Here is a 26,182-nt window from a genome sequence, read left to right on the forward strand (position 1 = left end):
ATTCCAATTATTAGATATTGGGTAACTGAGCTGTGAATTTTTGAACAGGTGGTACCAAGAAATGGATCAGGACTTTCAGTCCATTTTATTACACAGCATATTGATAGGTGAATGTATTTTTCAAATACCTTCCACAGTGATTGTTACTACCTTGGCAAGAGTATTACGTTCTCACTGTGTCAGGAATTATTCATGTTCCAGTCTTTCATAGATGTGCCTCAGGATTGTCCAGTCTGCAGGGCCCGGAGTGCATTGAAATCACTTAGTTACCTTTGTGAGGGTCAAAAGGGAGACACACACTCACAGTGTTCTAGTGGACTAATGTATATATCAGTAGGTTAAACTCAGATACCATTTCTTTTTTTTAGGATTAGTGAACTTGTCCTGATATGCAGGCAACCGGCCACATGAGGCTATACGAATATGTGCAACTGGACAGGCCTTCCCATCTTGGCATATATGCACAGGCTCGGCATTATTGGATACACACTTACCACATATAATTGCCATGAAATTTCAAAACACACGAAAGTCATCCCAAGATATAAAGCCTTCATCCTTCCTGTGTTAAGGTAGTGTAAGAGAACTGGTGAAGGCATCCCATGCTTGTGGTGCTTGGGCACTTAAGAAACTTGATTTATACATCGTACAATGGTGAGTACCTAGTGATGTCACAGGGGAATAGGATAGCTGATTGCTGATCAGATGAGATGTCTTGAACCTAGTGAGACACAGTGAATGATCAGATCTTAAAATGTTTTCACCAGACCTATAATATGTCCTTCCCATGGACTGTTAGCACAAACATTGAATGCTGGAAGTTAGGATGAGGATGAAAACAGTGATGTGTTTAGTCAAAAGATAACGGTATTTGCAATTTATAATTATCTACCCCGAAGCACTGATTACGAATGCACACAAACATCAAATCGAAGATATTGGGAATTCCAAAGTTGAGCATTGCGATTATGGTGACACTGACGTGTAAATTTGGATCCATAAATTTTCTTCACTGAGATTACTGATTCTGGTTGATTCCCTCAGGACTCTAATGCCCGCTGACCATTTATGTGAAGATTGCTGAGACATACATTCTGAATAGATGGTCTTTGTCATCCTGGTAAGTAGCACTGTTTGTGTCCCACTAGAATGTATAGCTATGCCTTTTGAGGACACGGGTCTATGATGACAAACCTACGTCCTGAAGAGAGGTGATGATATAAAAATCAATGCTCGGGTTGCGGTTGCTGAGGCCCAGGATAAAGGACAGGGGAGAAATGGGGGACTATTCCCATCAGGCCTTTCCCATAGGCCCGTGTACAGGCCCTCATTCAACCAGCAGTGTTTCCCTTCTGGGGAATCCTGTTAAGTCCTGTTGCTCTTCTTTAAGGGAGCATGAGTCCTCCCAAGGAAGGCTCTTTTGGTAAAATCTGAGTATGTCCATTTTGCCGGCATCAGCACAATACTCATTTCCATCTATTCTCTTATGCATTTCAGTGAACGATGGGTCAGACATGGTGCCTCAACCATTTCACTTTCAGGTACGTGGCAATATCAGTGTATGTACCCACGTCTCTTTTTTATATCATCATTCAAACATTAGAAAGCAAGAACTTCAAGGATTCCAATGAAATCCAAGTCATAAAACATGGATTACCCCTTCATTTTTGGAATCCAATCTGACTAAGACCATGATAAACGGATGTTAAATAAAGATGCCTTGACTTTATAATTCCAATGAGTCGATACTGGGTAACTAAGCTGTGAATTTTTAAACGGGTGGGAACAAGTAATGGATCACGACTTTGGGTCCATTTAATTACGCAGCACATTGACATGTGAATGTATATTTCAAATACATTCCTCATTTATTGTTACTACCTTGGCAAGCGTTTTATGTTCTCACTGTGCTAGAAATTATTCATGCTCCAGTCTTGCATAGATGTTTCTCAGGATTGTCCAGTCTGCAGGCACAGGAGTGCAGAGTGATCACTAGGTTAACTTTCTGAGGGTCTAAGCACATATACACAGTCACAGTGTCCTAGTGGACCAATGTACACAACAGTAAGTTAAACTCAGATACCATTTATTTTTGTTAGGATTAGTGAAATTGTCCTGATATGAAGGCAAAAGGCCACATGAGGCAATACGTCAATGTGCAACTGGACAGGCCTTCCCCTCTTGGCATATATGCACAGGCTCAGCATTATTGGATACACACTCACCACATATATGTGCCAAGAAATTTCAAACACATGAATGTCATCCCAAGATATAAAGCCTCCATCCTTTCTGTGATAAGGTAGGGTAAGTGAACTGGTGAAGGCATCCCATGCTTGTGATGCTAGGGCACTAAGAAACTTGAGGTTTACATCCTACATTGGTGAGTACCTAGTGATGTGACAGGGTAATAGGATAGCTCAGTGCTGAAGAGATGAGATGTCTTGAACCTAGTGAGACAGAGTGAATGATCAATGGAAATATGTTTTCACCAGACCTACAAAATGCCCTTCCCATGTTCTGGCACCACAAACATTGAATGCTGGCAGTGAGGATGAGAATGAAACCAGTGATGGGTTAATCACAAGATAACGCCATTTGCAATTTTTCATTATCTACCCCGAAGCACTGATTATCATTGCACACAATCATCACATTGTAGATATTGGGAATTCCAAACCTGAGCATTGCGATTATGGTGACACTGACGTGTAAATTTGGATCCATAAATTTTCTTCACTGAGATTACTGATTCTGGTTGATTCCCTCAGGACTCTATTGCCCGCTGACCATTTATGTGAAGATTGCTGAGACATACCTTCTGAATGGATGGTCTTTGTCATCCTGGTAAGTAGCACTGTTTGTGTTCCACTAGAATGTATAGCTATGCCTTTTGAGGACACGGGTCTATGATGACAAACCTACTTCCTGAAGAGAGGTGATGACATAAAAATCAATCTCGGGTTGTGGTTGCTGAGGCCCAGGTTAAAGGACAGGGGAGAAATGGGGGACTAGTCCCATCAGGCCTTTCCAATAGGCCGGTGTACAGGCCCTCATTCACCCAGCAGTGTTACCCTTCTGGGGAATCCTGTTAAGTCCTTTTGCTCTTCTTTAGGGGAGCAAGAGTCCTCCCAAGGAAGGCTCTTTTGTCATAATCTAAGTATGTCCGTATGGCAGCATCTGCACAATGCTCATTTCCATCTATTCTCTTATACATTTCAGTGAATGAGGGGTCAAACCTGGTGCCTCAATCATTTCCCCTTCAGGAACGTGGCAATATCAGTGTATGTACCCAGGTCTCCTTATGATATCATCCTTCAATCATTGGATAGCAAGACCTTCTAGGATTTCAATGAAAACTAAGCCATAAAACTTGGGATCTCCCTTCCTTTTGGAATCCAATCTGACTAAGACCATGATAATAGGATAAAGATGACTTGACTTATAATTCCAATAATTAGATATTGGGTAATTGAGCTGTGAATTTTTAAACAGGTGGTACCATGAAATGGATTAGGACTTTCAGTCCATTTTATTACACAGCATATTGATAGGTGAAATATTTTTCAAATACCTTCCACAGTGATTGTTACTACCTTGGCAAGAGTTTTATATTTTCACTGTGCCAGGAATTATTCATGCTCCAGGCTTGCATAGATGTTGCTCAGGATTGTCCAGTCTGCAGGCCCAGGAGTGCAGGGAAATCACTATGTTAACGTTGTGAGGGTCAAAACAGATACACACAGTCACAGTGTTCTAGTGGACTAATGTACACATCAGTAAGTTAAACTCAGATACCAACTTTTTTGTTAGGATTAGTGAACTTTTCATGATATGCAGGCAAAAGGCCACATGAGGCAATACGATAATGTGCTATTGGAAAAGCCTTCCCCTTTAGGCATATATGCACAGGCTCAGCATTATTGGATACACACCCACCACATATAAGTGCCATGAAATTTCAAAGCATATTTTGTCATCCCAAGATATAAAGGCTTCCTTCCTTCCTGTGGTAAGGTAGTGTAAGAGAACTGGAAAAGGCATCCCATGCTTGTGGTGCTTGGACACTTAAGAAACTTGAGGTTATGCATCCTACAATGGTGAGTACCTAGTGATGTCAGAGGAAAATAGGATAGCTCAGTGCTGAGCAGATGCGATGTCTTGAACCTAGTGAGACATAGTGAATGATCAATGGTAAAATGTTTTCACCAGAACTATAATAATTCCTTCCCATGGTCTGTCAGCACAAACATTGAATGCTTGCAGTGAGGATGAGGATGAAACCAGTGATTGGTTAATCAAAAGATAACAGCATTTGCAATTTTTCATTATCTACCACGAAGCACTGATTATCAATGCACATAATCATCACATTGTAGATATTGGGAATTCCAAACCTGAGTATTGCGATTGTGCTGGCACTGACTTGTAAATTTGGATCCATAAATTTTCTTCATTGAGATTACTGATTCTGCCTGATACCCTCAGGATGCTAATGCCCGCTGAACATTTGTGTGAAGATTGCTGAGACATACTTTCTGAATAGATGGTCTTTGACATCCTGGTAAGAAGCACTGTTTGTGTCCCATTAGAATGTATAGCTAAGCCTTCTGAGGACACGGGTCTATGATGAGAAACCTATGTCCTGAAGAGAGGTGATGTCATAAAAATCATTCTCAGATTCCGGTTGCTGAGGCCCATGTTAAAGTACAGGGGAGAAATGGGGGACTAGTCCTATCAGGCCTTTCCTATAAGCCCGTTTACAGGCCCTCATTTACCCAACAGTGTTACAATTATGGGGAATACTGGTAAGTCCTGTTGCTCTTGTTTAGGGGAGAAATAGTCCTCAAAAGGAAGGCTCTTTTGGCAAAATCTAAGTATGTCCATATGGAGGCATCAGCACAATGCTCATTTCCATCTATTCTCTTATGCTTTTCAGTGAACGAGGGGTCAGACATGGTGCCTCAATCATTTCACCTCCAGGTACGTGGCAATATCAGTGTATGTACCCAGGTCTCGTTTTTATATCCTTTTCAAACATTAGAAAGCAAGACCTTCTAGGATTCCAATGAAATCTAAGCCATAAAACTTGGGATCTCCCTTCCTTTTTGGAATCCAATCTGACTAAGACAATGATAAAAGGATGGTAATTAAAGATGCCTTGACTTATAATTCCAATTAGTAGATATTGGGTAACTGAGCTGTGAATTTTTGAACAGGTGGGACCAAGAAATGGATCAAGACTTTCAGTCCATTTTATTACACAGCATATTGATAGGTGAATGCATTTTTCAAATACCTTCCACATTGATTGTTACTACCTTGGCAAGCGTATTATGTTCTCACTGTGTCAGGAATTATTCATGCTCCAGTCTTGCAGAGATGTTGCTCATGATTGTCCAGTCTGCAGGCCAAGGAGTGCAGGGAGATCACTAGGTTAGCTCTCTGAGGGTCTAAACGGATACACACAGTCACAGTGTTCTAGTGGACTAATGTACACATCAGTAAGTTAAACTCAGATACCATTTCTTTTGGTTAGGGTTAGTGGACTTGTACTGATATGCAGGCAACAGGCCACATGAGGCAATATGTCACTGTGCAACTGGACAGGCCGTCCCCTCTTGGCATATATGCACAGGCTCAGCATTTTTGGATACCCACTCACCACATATAAGTAGCATGAAATTTCAAACACATGAATGTTATCCCAAGCTATAAAGCCTCCATCCTTCCTATGATAAGGTAGTTTAAGAGAACTGGTGAAGGCATCCCATGCTTTTGATGCTTGGGCACTTAAGAAACTTGAAGTTTTATATCCTACAATGGTAAGTACCCAGTGATGTCAGAGGTAAATAGGATAGCTCAGTGCAGAGCAGATGAGATGTGTTGAACCTAGGGAGACATAGTGAATAATCAGGTGGTAAAATGTTTTCACCAGGCCTATAATATGCCCTTCCCATGGTCTGTCAGCTCAAGCATTGAATGCTGCCAATGAGGATGTGGATGAAACCAGTGATGGGTTAATCTTGGCTACCTGTGGCAAAAGATAACTGCAATTGCAATTTATCATTATCTAAACCGAAGCACTGATTATCAATGCACACAATCATTACAATATAGATATTGGGAATTCCAAACCTGAGCATTGAGATTGTGCTGACACTGACCTGTGAATTTGGAACAATAAAATTTTCTTTACTGTGACAACTGATTCTGCTTGATACCCTCAAGAGTCTGATGCCCGCTGACCATTTGTGCGAAGCCTGCCGAGACATACCTTCTGAATAGATGGTCTTTTGTCATCCTTGTAAGTAGCACTGAATGTGTGCCAATACCAGGTATAGCTATGCCTTCTGAGGAAACGGGTCCATGATGGCATACCTACGTCATGAAGAGAGGTGATGACAAAAATATCATGCTCTGGTTCCAGCTGCTGAGGCCAGGGTTAAAGGAAAGAGGATAAATGAGGGACTAATGCAATCTGGCTTTTGCCATTAGCCTGTGCAAAGGCCTCATTCACCCAGCAGTGTTTCCCTTCTGGGGAATCCTGTAAAGTCCATGTGCTCTTCTCTAGGGGAGCATGAGTCCTGCCAAGGAAGTCACTTTTTTGGAATAATCTAAGTATGTCCAGCCCGCAGGAATCAGCACACTTCTCATTTCCATCTATTCTCTTCTGCATTTCAATGAACGATAATGCAGTCTTAGTTACTCCATCATTTCACCCACAGGTGCGAGTAAATATCACCTTAAATACCTAGGGCTCCTTTAGATATCCTCCTTCAAACATTAGAAAAGAAGACCTTATAATCCCATGAAATCTAAGCCATAAACCTTGGGTTCTCCCTTCCAATTTGGAATTCAATCTGACTAAGACCAAGATAAAAGGATGGTACTTAAAGATGTCTTGACTTTTTGAATACCAATTAGTAGACATTGGTTAACTGAGCTGTGAATTTCCGAACAGGTGGGATCAAGAAGTTGATCAGGACATTCAGTCCATTGTAATTACACAGAACATGGATAGGAGAATGTATTTTATAAATACATACAATACTGATTGTTACTGCCTTGGCAAGAGCTTTATGTTCTCACTGTGCCAGGAAGTATTCATAGTCCAGTCTTGCATAGATGTTGCTCAGGAGTGTCCAGTCTGCAGGCCCAGGAGTGATGTGAGATCACTATGTTACCTTTCTGAGGGTCAAAAGGGAGACAGAGACTCACAGTGTTCTAGTGGACTAATGCACACATCAGTAAATTAAACCAGATACCATTTTTTGTTGGGATTACTGAATTTCTCCTGATATGCAGGCAACAGACCATATGAGGCATTTCCACAATGTGCAACTAGACATGCATAACCCTCTTGGCATAGATGCACAGGCTCAGTATTATGTGGATACACACTCACCACACATAAGTGGCATAAAATTTAAAACACATGATGTCATCCCAAGCTATAAAGGCCTCCATCCTTCCTGTGACAAGGCAGTGTAAGAGAACAGGTGAAGGGATCCTAAGCATGTGGTGCTTTGGCAGTAAAGAAACTTGAGGTTACACATCCTACAATGGTGAATACTCAGTGATGTCAGAGTGAAATAGGATAGCTCTGTGTAGAGCAGATGAGAAGTATTGAACCTAGTGAGACACAGTGAATGATCAGATGGTAAATATTTTAAACATGCCTTAATATGCCCTTCCCATGATCTGTCTACTCATGCATTGAATGCTGGCAGTGACAATGATTAGGAAATCAGTGATTTTTTAATCGTGGCTAGGTGTGGCAAAAGGTAACTGCATTTGCAATTTATCATTATGTACCCCTAAGCACTGATTATAAATGCACACAATCATCACAATGTAGATATTGGGCATACCAAACATGAGCATTGCAATTGTGCTGACACTGACTTACAAATTTGGAACCATAAAATTTTCTTCACTCCCCAGGCTCCAGATCTTCTCACCCACTAACGAGACCAGGAAATCAGAGGAGGCTGGGAGTCCACGGAAGCAGCTGCTCCTGCAGCAGCATCAGGTAAACAGGCCGGCTTCCTGGCCTGTGTTCCAGTACCTGCAGATCGCCTGGGAACTGCACAAAGCTCCCAATCCCGGCGGGAGCCAAGCACCCCAGACTCCAGGTATTCTCTCCTGGCAACGAGACCAGGAAACCAGAGAAGCCAGGGAGACCATGGGAGTAGCTGTTACGGATCAGGTACAACAGGACCCAGCATAGGGTCCAGGGGACCAGGTAGGGGGCTAAGAGCCCCAGATTCCTGTTCTTCTTCTCCACCCACGGGACCAGCATTTGGACAAGGACAAAAAGAACCACCAGATAATTGTACTTGCTAGCACCCACCAAAAGGGAACTCTGGTCCCCAGACCAGTAAGGGGCTCTTTCTGCACCCACTAGAAGAAGAGATGGGAAAGAGACAATACAAAAACACACTCAGCACCAGAAAAACAAATATGACACCGCCAGATTCTAGAGACTCCACACCAGAAAGACCCCAATATTCCAATATGAACAAACAGAAGAGAATGACCTTAAAAGCACTTTCATGAAAATGATACAGGCCCTAAAAGAGGATATAGGAAAATCCTTCAAAGAAGTGGAAGAAAAAACAAACCAAAAATGCAAGAAATGGAAGAAAAAACAAACCAAAAAATGCAAGAATTGGAAGAAAAAAACAAACGAAAAAAGGCAGGAAATGGAAGAAGAAACGAAGCAAAAAATGCAAAAAATGGAAGAAAAAACAAAGCAAAAAATGTAAGAATTGGAAGAAGAAACATACCAAAAAAGGCAGGAAATGGAAGAAGAAACAAAGCAAAAAATGCAAGAAATGGTAGAAAAAACAAAGCAAAAAATGAAAAAAATGGAAGAAGAAACACACCAAGAAAGGCAGGAAATGGAAGAAGAAACAAAGCACAAAATGTGAGAAATGGAACAAAAAGCAAACAAAAAAAGGCAAGAAAGGGAAGAAAGAACAAAACAAAAAAATTCATAAAAGGCATCCAATGGAGGAAAAGATGAACAGAAAATTGCAAGAAGCAATACAAACACTGCAAGGGTAGAAAACTGAAATAGAGACATTAAATAACACAATCTGAAGAAAGGCAGAAAATAGAAAAGCTGGACAGTCAGGCACTAGCGATACAAACTTTACCAACAGAATAGAAGAAATGGAAGAGAGAATCTCAAGAGTTGAAGATACAATAGAAGAAATGGATTTATCATCCAAAGAAAACCTTACATCAAACAAATCCTTAACACAAAACATCCAGGAAATATGGGACAGCATGAAAAGACCAAACCTAAGAATAAAAGGTGTAGAAGAAGGAGAAGAAATCCACCTCAAAGGGGCAGAAGGCATATTCAACAAAATCATAGAAGAAAACTTTCCCAACCTTTAGAAAGACATGCCAATGAAGGTACAAGAAGCCTACAGAACAACAAATAGAGTGAACCACAAAAGAAAATCCCCTTGCCACACAATAATCAAGACCCCAAACATACAGAATAAAGAAAGAATATTAAGGGCAGCTAAGGAAAAAGATCAAGTAACATATAAAGGCAGACCTATCAGAATTACACCTGAATTCTCCATGGAAACTCTGAAAGCCAGAAGGTCCTGGATAGATATTCTACCTACACTAAGAGACCATGGATGTCATCCCAGCCTACTATACCCGGCAAAGCTCTCAATCACTATAGACAGAGAAAACAAGATATTCCATAACAAAACTAGATTCAAGCAATATGTGTCCACTAACCCAGCCCTACAAAAAATTTTGGAAGGAAAACTCCACCCCAAGGAAGCTAACTACAACCAGAAAAACATAGGCATTAGAGAATCCCTCTCTACCAACAGACAAAAGAACAAAGGGGTGTAATTCCACACATAAATCCACCAACAACAACCATTGCAAATCGAAGAAGGATGAGCAATCAATGCCCATTAATATCCCTCAATATTAATGGCCTTAACTCACCCATAAAAAGAAACAGACTAGCAGAATGGATTCGAAGACAGAACCCTTCCTTCTGCTGCATACGAGAAACACACCTCACCCTCAAAGACAGACATTACCTGTGAGTTAAAGGTTGGGAAAATTTTTTTTCATTCAAATGGACCCAAGAAACAAGCAGGGGTAGCAATCCTAATATCTAACAAACTTGACTTTAAAACAAAAGCAATCAAAAGAGATGAAGGAGGTCATTACATACTCATCCCAAGTGAAACCCACCAAGATGAAGTGTCTATCTTGAACATCTATGCCCCAAATACAAAGGCATCCACATTCGTTAAAGAAATATTATTAGAACTTAAATCTCATCTAAAGACCCACACAGTTATAGTGGGAGATTTCAACACACCACTCTCACCACTAGACAGGAATACTAAACAGAAACTCAACAAAGAAGCAAAGGGTGTAATAGGAGTAATGACCCAACTGGGATTAACAGATATCTATAGAACATTTCATCCACATAAAAAAAAATACCTTCTTCTCACCACCACATGGAACCTTCTCAAAAATAGACCACATACTTGGCAACATATCAAACCTCGGCAACTACAAAAAAATTGAAATAACTCCATGCATCTTATCAGACCACCATTCTTTAAAATTAGAATTCAACAACATCACAAATTGCAGAAAACCTACAAACTCATGGAAATTGAATAATGCTCAACTGCACAATCCCTGGGTCAAAGAGGAAATAAAAAAGAAATTAAAGACTTCCTCAAATTCAATGAGAATGAAGACACAACATACCCAAACCTATGGGACACTTTGAAAGCAGTGCTACGGGGGAAGTTCATAGCACTAAGTGATCACATGAAGAAACAGGAGAACAGTTATACCAGAGAATTAACATCATAGCTGAAAGCTCTAGAACCCAAAGAAGCAAATTCCCCCAGGAGGCGTAGATGCCAGGAAATAATCAACTTGAGGACTGAAATCAATAAAGTAGAAACAAGTAAAACAATACAAAGAATCAATGCAACGAAGAGTTGGTTCTTTGAGAAAATAAACAAGATAGACAAACCTTTGTCCAAACTTACCAAACAGCAGAGAGTGAACACGTAAATTAACAAAATCAGAAATGAAAAGGGGGCCTGACAACAGACTCTGAGGAAATCCAGTGAATCATTAGGTCATACTTTGAAAACCTGTACTCCACACAATTCGAAAAGTTAAAGGGAATGGATGACTTCCTGGATAGATATCACTTGCCATAACTAAATCAAGAACTTATAAGCAATTTAAATAGACCTATAACCACTATGGAAATAGAGGCAGTCATCAAAACTCTCCCAACCAAAAAAAGCCCAGGTCCAGATGGCCTCAGTGCAGAATTCTAACAGAAATTCAAAGAACAGCTTATAGAAATTCTTCTCAAAGTGTTCCACACAATAGAAGCAGAAGGGTCTTTGCCATCTCTTTCTATGAGGCTTCAATAACCTTGATCCCCAAGCCACACAAAAATACACCTAAGAAAGGGAACTTCAGACCAATATCCCTCATGAAACATTGATGCAAAAATACTCAATCTGGCAAATCAGATCCAAGAACACATCAAAACAATCATTTACCATGATTACGTTGGTTTCATCCCAGGGATGCAGGGATGGTTCAACATATGAAAATCCATCAACGTAATCCACCATATAAACAAGCTGAAAAACAAAAATCACATGATCATCTCACTAGATGCTGAAAAAGCCTTTGACAAAATCCAACACCCCTTCATGATACAGGTCTTGGAGAGATCTGGGATAACAGGGACATACTTAAACATAATAAAAGCTATATACAGTAAACCAACAGCCAACATCAAACTAAATGGACAGAAACTCAACGCAATTCCTCTAAAATCAGGAACAAAACAAGGCTGTCCACTCTCTCCATATCTTTTCAACATGGTACTTGAAGTTCTAGCTATTGCCATACGACAACAAATGGGGATCAAGCGGATACAAATTGGGAAGGAAGAGGTCAAACTTTCAATGTTTGCAGATGATATGATAGTTTACATCAATGATACAAAGAACTCTATCAGGGAACACTTACAGCTGATTAACACCTTCAGCAAAGTGGCAGGCTACAAGATCAACTAAAGAAAATCGGTAGCCCTAGTAAATACAGATGATAAAAGGGCTGAAAAAGAAATCAGAGAAACATCATCCTTTACAATTGCCACAAACAACATAAAATACCTTGGGGTAATGCTAACCAAAAAAAGTGAAAGACCTGTATCGTAAGAACTTTGAAACTTTACAGAAATAAATTAAAGATGCCCTCCGAAAATGGAAAGATCTCCCATGATCTTGGATAGGTGGGATCAATGTAGTAAAAATGGTAATCCTGCCAAAAGCAATCTACAGATTCAATGCAATCCCCATTAAAATCCCAGCACAATTCCACACAGACCTTGAAATAACAATAATCAACTTTGTATGGAAAAACAAAAGACCCAGGATAGCCAAAACAACCCTGTTCAACAAGTCAACGTCCGGAGGCATCACCATCCCTGACCTCAAGCTCTGTTATAGAGCTATAGTCCTGAAAAAAGCTTGGTATTGGCACAAAAATAGACAGGGAGACCAATGGAATCGAATTGAAAACCCGGGTTTAACCCACAAACGTATGAACATCTGACCTTTGACAAAAAAGCTAAAAATATACCATGGAATAAAGAAAGCATCTTCAACAAATGGTGCTGTCATAACTGGAGATTGGCATGTAGAAGAGTGCGGATCGATCCATGTTTATCGCCATGCACAAAAGTTAAGTCCAAATGGATCAAGACCTCAACATAAATCCAGCCACACTGAACCTCTTAGAAGAGAAAGTGGGTTGTACCCTTGAATGAATTGGAACAGGAGAGAGCTTCCTGAACATAACACCAGTAGCACAGACAGTGAGATCAACAATTAATATATGGTGCCCACTGAAACTGAGAAGTTTCTGTAAGTCAAAGGACACAGTCAGCAAGACAAACAGGCAGCCCACAGAATGGGAAAAAGTATTCACTAATCCCACATCTGACAGAGGGTTGATCTCCAAAATTTACAATGAACTCAAGAAGCAAGTCTCCAAAACATCAAAGGACCCAATTAAAAAGTGTGCTGCAGAACTAAATAGAGAGTTTTCAATAGAGGAGTCTAAAATGGCTGAGAGACACTTGAGAAAGTGCTCAAAATCCTTAGCCATCCAGGAAATGCAAATCAAAACAACTCTGAGGTACCATCTCACTCCTGTCAGAATGGCTAAAATAAAAACACCAATGACAATTTATGCTGGAGAGGATGTGGTTAAAAGGGTACACTCCTCCATTGCTGGTGGGAGTGCCAACTGGTTCAGCCACTTTGGAAATCAGTATGGAGATTCCTCAGAAAAATTGGAATAAACTTACCCTAAGACCCAACAACTCGACTCTTAGGCATATTTACAAAAGATGCCCATTCATACAACAAAGAAGTCTGTTCCACTATCGTCATAGCAGCTTTATTTGTAATAGCCAGAACTTGGAAGCAACCTAGATGTCCCTCAACCGAAGAGTGGATAGAGAAAATGGGGTACATCTACACAATAGAGTACTATTCAGCAGAAAGAAAAAGGAATCATGACATTCGCAGGCAAATGGATGACACTAGAAAAAACCATCCTGAGTGAGGTAACCCAGTCACAAAAAGAGAAACATGGCATGTACTCTCTCATATATGGATTTTAGACATAGATCTGGGGAGTGCCAGCCTACAATCCTATAGCCAGAGAGTCTACAAAACAGAAACTTCATTTAGTGGCTGATCAAAGAAGACGCAGACTCCCTTGGTTAAGTACTGAGCTGAACTCAAGAAAGCCAGTAACAGAGAGGGAGGACTGATGATCAAAGGGATTAAGACTGGGCCAGTTTAACCCCCAGAAACAGCTGACCAGACAAAGGTTAACTCTTGAATCCCAGGCATCAGCCTGGGAATCCAGCAAGGGACTGATCAAGACCCCTTTAATCTGGGTGTCAGTGAGGAGGCCTAGGTAATCTATTGAGGCTTGGGCAGCAGATCAGTACCCATCCCATTTTACACGCGGACTGTGTACTCCAATAGAACAATGTGAGGTGCACTCTCACCCTGAACACTTGAGGAAGGGTCGGCCATGCCCTGTATGAAATGACCGACGATGGACACACTTATGGAGGGCCTCACTCTCCATGGGGAATGAGGGGATAACAGGGAGGGGTTGGGAGGATGGCACGGGAGGAGGGGAGGGAAAGGGAGAGGGACCTGGAACAGATTTGTGAAGCAACCTTGTTTCTTATCTAAATTTGAACTGGAAAATAAAAAAAAATTTCTTCACTGAGACAACTGATTCTGCTTGATACCCTCAGGATTCAAATGTCCGCTGACCATTTGTGTGAAGCTTGCCGAGACCTACCTTCAAGACAGATTGTCTGTGTCATCCTCGTATGCAGCACTGTTTGTGTCCCACTAGCAGGTATACCTATGCCTTTTAAGGACACGGATCTATGATGAAAAACCAACGTCATGAAGAGAGGTAATGACATAAATATCATGCTGAGGTTGGGGCTGCTGAGGCCCAGGCTAAAGACAGGGGTGAAATGGGGGACTAGTCCCATCAGGCCTTTCTCATAGGCCAGTTCACAGGCCCTCATTCACCAAGCACAGTTTCCCTTCTGGGGAATCCTGTTAAGTCCAGGTGCCCTTCTCTAGGGGAGCATGAGTCCTGCCAAGGAAGGCTCTTTTTTGGAAAAATCTAAGTATATGCAGCTGGCCAGCATGAGCACACTGCTCATTTCCATCTATTCTCTTATGCATTTCAGTAAACGAGGATGCAGTCTTGGTTTCTCAATAATTTCACCTTCAGGTACGTGAAAATATCAGCTTAAGTACCTAGGTTTCCATTGGATATCCTCATTCAAACAATAGAAAAAAAGACCATCTAGGATTCCAATGAATTCTAAGCAATAAAACTTGGGTACTCCATTCCATTTTGGAATCCAATCTGACTAAGACCATGATAAAAGACTGGTAATTAAAGGTGCCTTGACTGTATAATTCCAATTAGTAGATATTGGGTAACTGAGCTGTCAGTTTTCGACAGCAGGGACACAAGAAATGCATCAGGACTTTCAGTCCATTGTAATTACACAGCACATAAATAGGTGAATGTATTTTTCAACTACCTTCCATACTGATTGTTACTGCCTTGGCAAGAGCTTTATGTTCTCACTGTGCCATGATATATTCATATTCCAGTCTTGCACAAACGTTGCTCAGGAGTGTCCAATCTGCAGGCCCAGAAGTGCAGTGAGATCAATATGTTACCTTTCTGAGGGTCAAAAGAGAGACAGAGACTCTCAGTGTTCTAGAGGACGAATGTACACATCAGTAAGTTAAACTCATAAACCATTTCTTTTTGTTAGGATTAGTGAACTTGTCCTGATATGCAAGCAACAGACCACATGAGGAATATAGACAATGTGCAACTGGTCATGCATAACCCTCTTGGCATAGATGCACAGGCTCAGTATTATGTGGATACCCACCCACTACACATAAGTTTCATAAAATTTAAATTACATGAAAGTCATCACAAGCTATAAAGGCTTCCATCATTCCTGTGATAAGGTAGGGAAAGAGAGCAGGTGAAGGCATCCTATGCATGTGGTACTTGGGCAGTTAATAAACTTGTGGTCATACATCCTACAATGGTGAGTACTCAGTGATGTCACAGGAAATAGGATAGCTCTGTGCAGAGCAGATGAGAAATCTTGAAGTTAGTGAGCAACAGTGAATGATCAGATGGTAACATAGTTTCACCAGGCCTATAATATGCCCTTCCCATGGTCTGTCAGCTCATGCATTGAATGCGAGCAGTGAGGATGAAGATGAAACCAGTGATGGGTTAATCTTGGGTAGGTGTGGCACATGGTAACTGCATTTGCCATTTATCATTTCCTACCCCTAAGCACTGATTATCAATGCACCCAATCATCACAATGTATATATTGGGCATTTCAAACCTGAGCATTGCAATGCCGCTAATATTTACTTACAAATTTGGAAAAATAAAATTTTCCTTGACTGACACTACTGATTCTGCTTGATATACTGCAGGAGTCTAATGCCCGCTGACCATTTGTGTGAAGATGCCGAGACTTACTTTCTGAATAGATGATATTTGTCATCCTGGTAAGTAGCACTGTTTGTGTCCCACTATCAGGTATAGCTATGCCTTCTGAGAACACATTTCTATGATGAAAAACCTATGTCATGAAGAGAGGTGATGACATAAATATCATGCTCTGGTTCCGGCTGCTGAGGCCCGGGTTAAAGGACAGGGGATAAATGAGGGACTAATGCCATCTAGCCTTTCCCATTGGCCCATGCACAGGAACTCATTCATCCAGCAGTGCTTCCCTTCCGGGAAATCCTGTTAAGTCCATGTGCCCTTCTCTAAGGGAGCATGAGTCCTCCCAAGGAAGGCACATTTTGGCTAAATCTAAGTATGTCCAGTGGCCAGCATCAGGACTACTGATCTTTTCCTTTTATTCTCTTATGTATTTCAGTGAACAAGGATGCAGTCTTGGTTTCTCAAACATTTCACCTTCAGGTACATGGAAATGTCAGCTTAAGTACCTAGGTCTCCTTTGGATATCCTCCTTCAAACATTAGAAAACAAGACTATCTAGGAATCAAATGAAATCTAAGCCATAATACTAGGGTACACCCTTCGTTTTCTGCAATCCAATCTGACTAAGACCATGATAAAAGCATGGTAAGTAAAGATGCCTTGTCTTATAGAATTTCAATACTAGATATTGGTTAAATGGGGTACGAATTTTCGAACAGGTGGGACAAAATAAATGGATCAGCACTTTCATTCCATTGTAATTACACAGCACATTTCCAAGTGAATGTATTTTTCAAATACCTTCCATACTTATTTTTGATGCCTTGGCAATATCTTTAAGTTCTCACTGTGCCAGGAAGTATTCATGCTCCAGTCTTGCATGGATTTTGCTCAGGAGTGTCCTGTCTGCAGGCCCAAGAGTGCAGGGAGATCACTAGGTTATATTTCTGAGGGTCAAAGAAGACAGAAACACACTGTTCTAGTGCACTAATGTACACAACAGTGAGATAAACTCAGATACCATTTCTTTTTGTTAGTATTAATGAATTTGTCCTGATATGCAGGCAACAGACCGCATAAGGCATTTCGACAATATGCAACTGGACATGCATAACCCTCTTGGCATAGATGTACAGGCTCAGCATAATGTAGATACCCACTGACCACACATGAGTGGCATAAAATTTAAAACACATGATGTCATCCCAAGCTATAAAGGCCTCCATCCTTCCTGTGACAAGGCAGTGTAAGAGAACAGGTGAAGGGATCCTAAGCATGTGGTGCTTTGGCAGTACAGAAACTTGAGGTTATACATCCTACAATGGTGAGTACTCAGTGATGTCAGTGTGAAATTGGATAGCTCTGTGCAGAGCAGATGAGATATCTTGAACCTAGTGAGAAACAGTGAATGATCAGATGGTAAATATGTTAACCAGTTCTATAATATTCCCTTCCCATGGTCTGTCACCTCATGCATTGAATGCTGGCAGTGAGGATGATTAGGAAACCAGTGATGTGTTAATCTAGGCTAGGTGTGGCAAAAGGTAAATGCATTTGCAATTTATCATTATGTACCCCTTCACACTGATAATAAATGCACACAAACATCACAATGTAGATATTAGGCATTCTAAACCTGAGCATTCCGATTGTGCTGACACTGAATTGCAAATGTGGAACCATAAAATTTCCTTCACTGAGACCACTGATTCTGCTTGATACACACAGGAGTCTAATGCCCGCTGACCATTTGTGTGAAGCTTGCCGAGACCTACCTTCAAGATAGATGGTCCTAAGCATGTGGTGCTTTGGCAGTACAGAACCTTGAGGTTATACATCCTACAATGGTGAGTACTCAGTGATGTCAGTGTGAAATTGGATAGCTCTGTGCAGAGCAGATGAGATATCTTGAACCTAGTGAGAAACAGTGAATGATCAGATGGTAAATATTTTAACCAGTTCTATAATATGCCCTTCCCATGGTCTGTCACCTCATGCATTGAATGCTGGCAGGGAGGATGATTAGGAAACCAGTGATGTGTTAATCTAGGCTAGGTGTGGCAAAAGGTAAATACATTTGCAATTTATCATTATGTACCCCTTCACACTGATAATAAATGCACACAAATATCACAATGTAGATATTGGGCATTCCAAACCTGAGCATTGCGATTGTGCTGACACTGAATTGCAAATGTGGAACCATAAAATTTCCTTCACAAGACCACTGATTCTGCTTGATACAAACAGGAGTCTAATGCCCGCTGACCACTTGTGTGAAGCTTGCTGAGACCTACCTTCAAGATAGATGCTCTTTGTCATCCTGATAAGCAACACTGTTTGTGTCCCACTAGCAGATATCGCTATGCCTTCTGAGGACACCGGTCTATGATGACAAACCAACGTCATGAAGAGAGGTGATGACATAAATATCATGCTGAGGTAGGGGCTGCTGAGACCCAGGGAAAAGGACAGGGGAGAAATGGGGGACTAATCCCATCAGGCCTTTCCATAGGCCAGTGCACAAGCCCTCATTCACCCAGCAGTTTTTCCCTTCTGGGGAATACTGATAAGGTCATGTGCCCTTCTCTAAGGGAGCATGAGTCCTGCCAAGGAAGGCACATTTTGGCAAAATATAAGTATATCCAGCTGGCCGGCAACAGCACACTGCTCATTTCCATCTATTCTCTTCTGCATTTCAGGGAACGAGCATGCCGTCTTGATTTCTCAATCATTAAACATACAGGTGCGTGGAAATAGCAGCTTAAGTACCTAGATCTCCTTGGATATCCTCCTTCAAACATTAGAAAACAAGACTTTCTAGGAATCAAATGAAATCTAAGCCATAAAACTGGGGTGCACCCTTCCATTTCTGCAATCCAATCTGACTAAGACCATGATAAAGGCATGGTAAATAAGGATGCCTTGTCTTATAGAATTTCAATTAGTAGATATTGGATAAATGGGGTATGAATTTTCGAACAGGTGTGACACAATAAATGGATCAGGACTTTCATTCCATTGTAATTACACAGCACATTTTCAGGTGAATGTATTTTTCAAATACCTTCCATACTTATTTTTACTGCCTTGGCAATATCTTTTAGTTCTCACTGTGCCAGGAAGTATTCATGCTCCAGTCTTGCATAGATTTTGCTCAGGAGTGTCTAATCTGCAGGCCCACGAGTGCAGGGAGATCACTAGGTCACCTTTCTGAGGGTCAAAGGAAGACAGAGACACACTGTTCTAGTGCACTAAGGTACACATCAGTGAGATAAACTCAGATACCATTTCTTTTTGTTAGTATTAGTGAACTTGTCCTGATATGCAGGCAAAAGACCACATAAGGCATTTCGACAATATGCCACTGGACATGCATAACCCTCTTGGCATAGATGCACAGGCTCAGCATAATGTAGATACCCACTGACCAGACATGAGTGGCATAAAATTTAAAACACATGATGTCATCCCAAGATATAAAGGCCTCCACCCTCCTGTGACAAGGCCGTGTAAGAGAACAGGTGAAGGGATCCTAAGCATGTAGTGCTTTGGCACTACAGAACCTTGAGGTTATACATCCTACAATGGTGAGTACTCAGTGATGTCAGTGTGAAATTGGATAGCTCTGTGCAGAGCAGATGAGATATCTTGAACCTAGTGAGAAACAGTGAATGACCAGATGGTAAATATTTTAACCAGTTCTATAATATGCCCTTCCCCTGGTCTGTCACCTCATGCATTGAATGCTGGCAGGGAGGATGATTAGGAAACCAGTGATGTGTTAATCTAGGCTAGGAGTGCTTAAGGTAAATGCATTTGCAATTTATCATTATGTACCCCTTCACACTGATAATAAATGCACACAATCATCACAATATAGATATTGGGCATTCCAAACCTGAGAATTGCTATTGTGCTGACACTGAATTGCAAATTTGGAACCATAAAATTTTCTTCACTGAGACCACTGATTCTGCTTGATACATACAGGAGTCTAATGCCCGCTGACACTTGTGTGAAGCTTGCCGAGACCTACCTTCAAGATAGATGCTCTTTGTCATCCTGGTAAGCAGCACTCTTTGTGTACCACTAGCAGGTATAGCTATGCCTTCTGAGAACACCGGTCTATGATGACAAACCAACGTCATGAAGAGAGGTGATGACATAAATATCATGCTGAGGTTGGGGCTGCTGAGACTCAGGCTAAAGGACAGGGGAGAAATGGGGGACTAATCCCATCAGGCCTTTCTCATAGGCCAGTGCACAAGCCCTCATTCACCCAGCAGTGTATCCCTTCTGGGGAATCTTGTTAAGTCCATGTGCCCTTCTCTAGGGGAGCATGAGTCCTGCCAAAGAATGCAAATTTTTTTTGTAAAATCTAAGTATGTCCAGCTGGTCGGAATCAGCACACTGCTCATTTCCTTCTATTCTCTTATGCATTTCAGTGAACAAGGATGCAGTCTTGGTTTTTCAATCATTTCACCTTGAGGTACGTGGAAATATCTTAAATACCTAGGTCTCCTTTGGATATCCTCCTTCAAACATTAGAAAACAAGAGTTTCTAGGAATCAAATGGATTCTAAGCCATAAAACATGGGTACTCCCTTCCTTTTTTGCAATCCAATCTAACTAAGACCATGATAAACGGATGGTAATTAAAGATGCCATTGTCTTTCAGAATTCCAATTAGTTGGTATTGGGTAACTGAGCTGTGAACTTTGGAACAGGAGGGACACAAGAAATGGATCAATATTTTCTTACCATCGTAATTACACAGCACATTGACAGGTGAATGTATTTTTCAAATATGTTCCATACTGTTTGTTACTGCCTTGGCAAGAGGTATATGTTCTCATTGGGCCAGGAAGTATTCATGCTCCAGTGTTGCACAGATTTTGCTCAGGAGTGTACCGTCTGCAGGCCCAGGAGGGCAGGGAGATCAATAGGTTACCTTTCTGAGGGTCAAAGGAAGACAGAGACTCACTGTTCTAGTGGACTAATGTACACAACAGTGAGTTAAACTCAGACACCATTTCATTTTGTTAGGATTAGTGAACTTGTCCTGATAAGCAGGTAACAGACCACATGAGGCTTTCGACAATGTGCAACTGGACCTGAATAACCCTCTTGGCATAGATGCACAGGCTCAGCATTATGTGGATACCCACTCACCACACATAAGTGGCATAAAATTTAAAACACATGATGTCATCCCAAGCTATAAAGGCCTCCATCCTTCCTGTGACAAGGCAGTGTAAGAGAACTGGTGAAGGGATCCTATGAATGTGGGGCTTTGGCAGTTAAGAAACTTGAGGTTATACATCCTACAATGGTGAGTACTCAGTGATGTCAGAGTGAAATAGGATAGCTCTGTGCAGAGCAGATGAGAAGGATTTAAACTAGTGAGACACAGTGAATAATCAGATGGTAAAATGCTTTCACCAGGCCTATAATATGCCCCTCCCATGGTCTGTCAACTCATACATTGAATGCTGGCAGTGAGGATGATAAGGAAACCAGTGATGTGTTAATCTAGGATAGATGTGGCAAAAGGTAAATGCATTCGCAATTTATCATTATGTACCAATACACACTGATTATAAATGCACATAATCTTCACAATATAGATATTGGGCATCTAAACCTGAGCATTGTGATTGAGCTGACACTGACTTGCAAATTTGGGCCATAAAATTTTCTTCACAGAGACAACTGATTCTGCTTGATACCCTCAGGATTCTAATGCCCACTGATCATTTGTGTGAAGCTTGCCAAGACCTACCTTCAAGATAGATGGTCTTTGTCATCATGGTAAGCAGCACTGTTTGTGTCCCACTAGCAGGTATAGCTATGCCTTCTGAGGACACGGGTCTATGATGACAAACCAACGTCATGAAGAGAGGTGATGACATAAATATCATGCTGAGGTTAGTGATGCTGGGGCCCAGGAAAAGGACAGGGAGAAATGGGGGAATAATCCCATTAGGCCTTTCTCATATTCCAGTTCACAGGCCCTCATTCACCCAGCAGTGTTTCCCTTCTGGCGAATCCTGTTAAGTCCAGTTGCACTTCTCTAGGGGAGCATGAGTCCTGCCAAGGAAGGCTCTTTTTGGCAAAATCTAAGTATGTGCAGCTGGACAGCATGAGGACACAGCTCATTTCCATCTATTCTCTTATGCATTTCAGTGAACGAGGATGCAGACATGGTGCCTTAATCATTTCACCTTCAGATACGAGGAAATATCAGCTTAAGTACCTAGGTCTAGTTTGGATATCCTCCTTCATACATTAGAAAAAAAGACCTTCTAGGATTCCAATGAAATCTAACCCATAAAACTTGGGTACTCCATTCCATTTTGGAATCCTATCTGACTAAAACCATGATAAAAGGATGGTAATTAAAGATGCCTTGACTTCATAATTCCAATTAGTAGATATTGGGTAACTGACCTGTGAATTTTCATACAACTGGGAAACACGAAATACATCAGGACTTTGAGTCCATTGTAATTACAAAGCACATTGATAGGTGAATGTATTTTTCAAATAACTTCCATACTGATTGCTACTGCTTTGGCAAGAGCTTTATGTTCTCACTTTGGCAGGAAGGATTCATGCTCCAGTCTTGCATAGATGTTGCTCAGGAGTGTCCCGTCTGCAGGTCCAGGATTGCAGGGAGATCACTAGGTTACCTTTCTGAGGGTCTGTAGGGAGACAGAGACTCACAATGTTCTAGCAGAATAATTTGCGCATCAGAAAGGTAAACTCAGATACCATTTCTTTTTTTAGGGTTAGTGAACTTGTCCTGATATACAGGCAACGGGCCACATTAGGCAATTTGACAATGTGCAACTGGACAGGCATTCCACTGTTGGCAATAATGCACAGGTTCTGCATTATGTTACATCATCTCACCTCACATAAGTGGCATGATATTTCAAACACATGAATGTCATCCCAAGCTAAGAAGGCCTCCATCCTTCATGTATTAAGGAATTGGGCAAGAGATCAGGTGAAGGGATCCTATGCATGTGGTGATTGGGAAGTTAAGAAACTTGAGGTTATACATCCTACAATGGTGAGTACTCAGTGATGTCAGAGGGAAATAGGATAGCTCTGAGCAGAGCAGAAGAGATGTCTTGAACCTAGGGAGACACTGTAAATGATCGGATGGTAAAATGTTTACACCAGGCCTATAATATGCCCTTCCAATGGTCTGTCACCTCATGCATTGAATGCTGACAGTGTGGTTGAGGAGGAAACCAGTGAAGTATTAGTCTTAGCTAGGTGTTTCAAAAGGTAACTGCATTTACAATTTATCATTATGTACCCCTAAGCACTGATTATCAATGCACCCAATCATCGCAATGTAGATATTGGGCTTTCAAAACCTGAGCATTACAATTCTGCTGACACTGACTTTGAACTTTGGAACCATAAAATTTTCCTTGACTGAGACAACTGCTTCTGCTTCATACCCTGCAGGAGTCTAATGCCCGCTGACTATTTGTGTGAAGTTTGCCGAGACCTACTTCTAGACTGATGGTCTTTGTCATCCTGGTAAGCAGAACAGTTTGTGTCCCACTAGCAGGTATAGCTATGCCTTCTGAGGACACGGGTCTATGATGACAAACCAAAGTCATGAAGAGAGGTGATGACATAAATATCATGCTCAGGTTCTGGCTGCTGAGGCCCAGACTAAAGGACAGGGGAAAAATGGGGGACTAGGCCCATCTGGCCTTTATCATAGGCCAGTGCACAGGCCCTCATTCACCCAGCAGTGTTTCCCTTCTGGGAAATCCTGTTAAGTCCAAATGCTCTTCCCTAGGGGAGCATGAGTCCTGCCAAGGAAGGCCCTTTTTGGCGAAATCTATGTATGTCAATCTGGGCAGCATCAGCATGCTGCTCATTTCCATCTCTTCTCTTCTGCATTTCAGTGAACGAGGATGCAGAATTAGTGACTCAATTATTTCACCTTCAGGTACGTGGAAATATCAGCTTAAGTACCAAGTTCTCCATTGAATATCCTACTTCAAACATTAGAAAACTAGACCTTCTAGGAATGCAGTGAAATTTAAGCCAGAAAACTTGCGACCTCCCTTTCTTTTTGGAATCCAATCTGAATAAGACCATGATAAAAAGATGGTAATTAAAGATGCCTTGTCTTTTAGAATTCCAATTAGTAGATATTGGTAACTGAGCTCTGAATTTTTGAACAGGTGGGACACAAGAAATCGATCAGGGCTTTCAGTCCATTGTAATTACACAGCTCATTGATAGGTTAATGTATTCTTCAAATACCTTCCCTAATTATTGTTACTGCTTTTCCAAGACCTTCATGTTCTCACTCTGATGTATTCATGCTCCAATCTCGCATAGAATGTGCTAGGAGTGTCCACTGTGCAGTCCCTTTCTTTTGGTAATCCCTTAAGCCTCTTCCCATGAGAAGATGGTAATTCATACTGTTTTTTATTGTAGAATTCCGAATCATAGGTCTGGGAAACATAGCTGTGACTGTTCTGGGAAATGGGACACCTAGATTGGGTCAGATGTGCAGGTCCTGTGCCATGCTCAGTGATGGGTAAATGTTACCTTTATATTCCTTGCTTTGGGTGTCTATCAAGCACCCATGCTGATTGTTATTGCTGGGGCAAAAACTTCATATTCTCGCAGTGTCAGGAGTGTGACATACTCCAAACTTCCAAATATGGCACTCATGCATGTCCACTATGCAGTCCCTCAACTACAGGGAACAGAAACACACAAACCACAAGGCCTGCTTTGGAAACAGTTCTGATATTACTGTTGACATTACTTGTTTCATCATTATCCATTACCTGATGGCACTTGGATACACACTGCATGATTCTATATAGTTCACATTGTTACTTGACAAAATAAAAATTCCATACTGCATTGTTAGACACAGGACAATTCGTGCTTCTTTTAGGGAGATGAAGGTGAAAATATAGGGGAGATCAGAATGAGGAGAATGACAAATGTAGAAAAATCTCATAATGAATATATTATCATGAAATCCAAATGCTGGAATGTCTCTTAAAATTAATAAGAAGACCATCTTTGCCAGATTTTATGTGTTTTTAAAAATATTTTATCAACTTTAAAAGCTCTGTGGTTTTTCTCATTTTTATCATTAAAGCTGCAATTTTGAAATTCATAAGTTTTCGTCTCAAATGTTTTAAGAGGCAGAAGACCATATGTTCATTCTGATTGTGGTTCAGTAACTCTGGTCAGAATATGAGCAACTAGAAAACTGACCATCCATTTCAAAGTCAAAGAGACTAGCTATTCCAGCTTTCCTGTACCATTGGAAAGAGACCGGGGATAAGAGAGGGGTTTTCTTTATCTATGATGACAATAAGTCTCTGAGGATGGTGAGCAACTCATACAAATGACAATTTGAGGGCCAGGTGGGATGTTCCCTAAACAACAGTGATGTTTCCAGAATATGGATACTACTGCTCCCCTTTTCAGGATGACAGAAAATAATGCATACTGCTTTATCTCCCATATTTTGAGGGAAAACAATTTTCATGTGACTATCATGTAGTATCATATGATGAATCACTTTCTGTTACACTATACAAGTACATGCATTCACCCTTGTTTTTATTTCATTGATTTTACGAGGGTTTGAGAGAATGAATTCAAAGATGAGGAATCAGTGATTTCATCACTGAGCATTACCGGGGCACAGCATTGTGACATTCCTATATTGGGGAAAGGAGAAGAAGGATTGTAGTATTCCCTGCCACCATTACCAAGAATTTCAGAGGCTGCAGTACCTTCATCCTGTCCCCAATTACCAGCAATGGAAGATAAGTTATTTTGTGTTAGAATTATTACTTTTCTGTTCAATTAACTAAACACATCTGGAGGATCATAGTCATGTACCATCCAGACACCAAATCAAGCCATGTCCTCTGACTGAGCAGAAAGCACCAATATACTAAAATCATGTCAACATATGGAGAATATTGTATTTTTCTGATGATGA

At 41.0% G+C, this 26,182-nt stretch overlaps 10 non-coding genes and 1 pseudogene across 10 annotated transcripts; all 11 read left to right on the plus strand.

The window, feature by feature from the left end:
• Nucleotides 1-1,176: 1,176 nt before the first annotated feature.
• Nucleotides 1,177-1,256, plus strand: LOC121134878. Its single transcript, XR_005872086.1, has one exon. It is a non-coding gene; the product is annotated as a small nucleolar RNA SNORD115 (small nucleolar RNA).
• Nucleotides 1,257-2,903: 1,647 nt separating this feature from the next.
• Nucleotides 2,904-2,982, plus strand: LOC121134869. Its single transcript, XR_005872077.1, has one exon. It is a non-coding gene; the product is annotated as a small nucleolar RNA SNORD115 (small nucleolar RNA).
• Nucleotides 2,983-4,620: 1,638 nt separating this feature from the next.
• On the plus strand, nt 4,621-4,699 carry LOC121134843. Its single transcript, XR_005872052.1, has one exon. It is a non-coding gene; the product is annotated as a small nucleolar RNA SNORD115 (small nucleolar RNA).
• A 1,664-nt stretch (nt 4,700-6,363) lies between these two features.
• LOC121134969 lies at nt 6,364-6,442 on the plus strand. Its single transcript, XR_005872168.1, has one exon. It is a non-coding gene; the product is annotated as a small nucleolar RNA SNORD115 (small nucleolar RNA).
• Nucleotides 6,443-14,527: 8,085 nt separating this feature from the next.
• LOC121134921 lies at nt 14,528-14,606 on the plus strand. The gene has a single exon (XR_005872127.1). It is a non-coding gene; the product is annotated as a small nucleolar RNA SNORD115 (small nucleolar RNA).
• A 1,673-nt stretch (nt 14,607-16,279) lies between these two features.
• Nucleotides 16,280-16,352, plus strand: LOC121134972 (annotated as a pseudogene).
• Nucleotides 16,353-18,543: 2,191 nt separating this feature from the next.
• LOC121134916 lies at nt 18,544-18,622 on the plus strand. Its single transcript, XR_005872123.1, has one exon. It is a non-coding gene; the product is annotated as a small nucleolar RNA SNORD115 (small nucleolar RNA).
• A 1,663-nt stretch (nt 18,623-20,285) lies between these two features.
• Nucleotides 20,286-20,364, plus strand: LOC121134938. The gene has a single exon (XR_005872143.1). It is a non-coding gene; the product is annotated as a small nucleolar RNA SNORD115 (small nucleolar RNA).
• A 1,667-nt stretch (nt 20,365-22,031) lies between these two features.
• LOC121134870 lies at nt 22,032-22,110 on the plus strand. Its single transcript, XR_005872078.1, has one exon. It is a non-coding gene; the product is annotated as a small nucleolar RNA SNORD115 (small nucleolar RNA).
• Nucleotides 22,111-23,780: 1,670 nt separating this feature from the next.
• On the plus strand, nt 23,781-23,859 carry LOC121134847. Its single transcript, XR_005872056.1, has one exon. It is a non-coding gene; the product is annotated as a small nucleolar RNA SNORD115 (small nucleolar RNA).
• Nucleotides 23,860-25,527: 1,668 nt separating this feature from the next.
• Nucleotides 25,528-25,593, plus strand: LOC121135030. Its single transcript, XR_005872223.1, has one exon. It is a non-coding gene; the product is annotated as a small nucleolar RNA SNORD109A (small nucleolar RNA).
• The last annotated feature ends 589 nt before the right edge of the window (nt 25,594-26,182 follow it).

This window comes from Mesocricetus auratus, unplaced genomic scaffold (genome assembly GCF_017639785.1).
Source record: "Mesocricetus auratus isolate SY011 unplaced genomic scaffold, BCM_Maur_2.0 Super-Scaffold_100030, whole genome shotgun sequence".
NCBI lineage: Eukaryota > Metazoa > Chordata > Mammalia > Rodentia > Cricetidae > Mesocricetus > Mesocricetus auratus.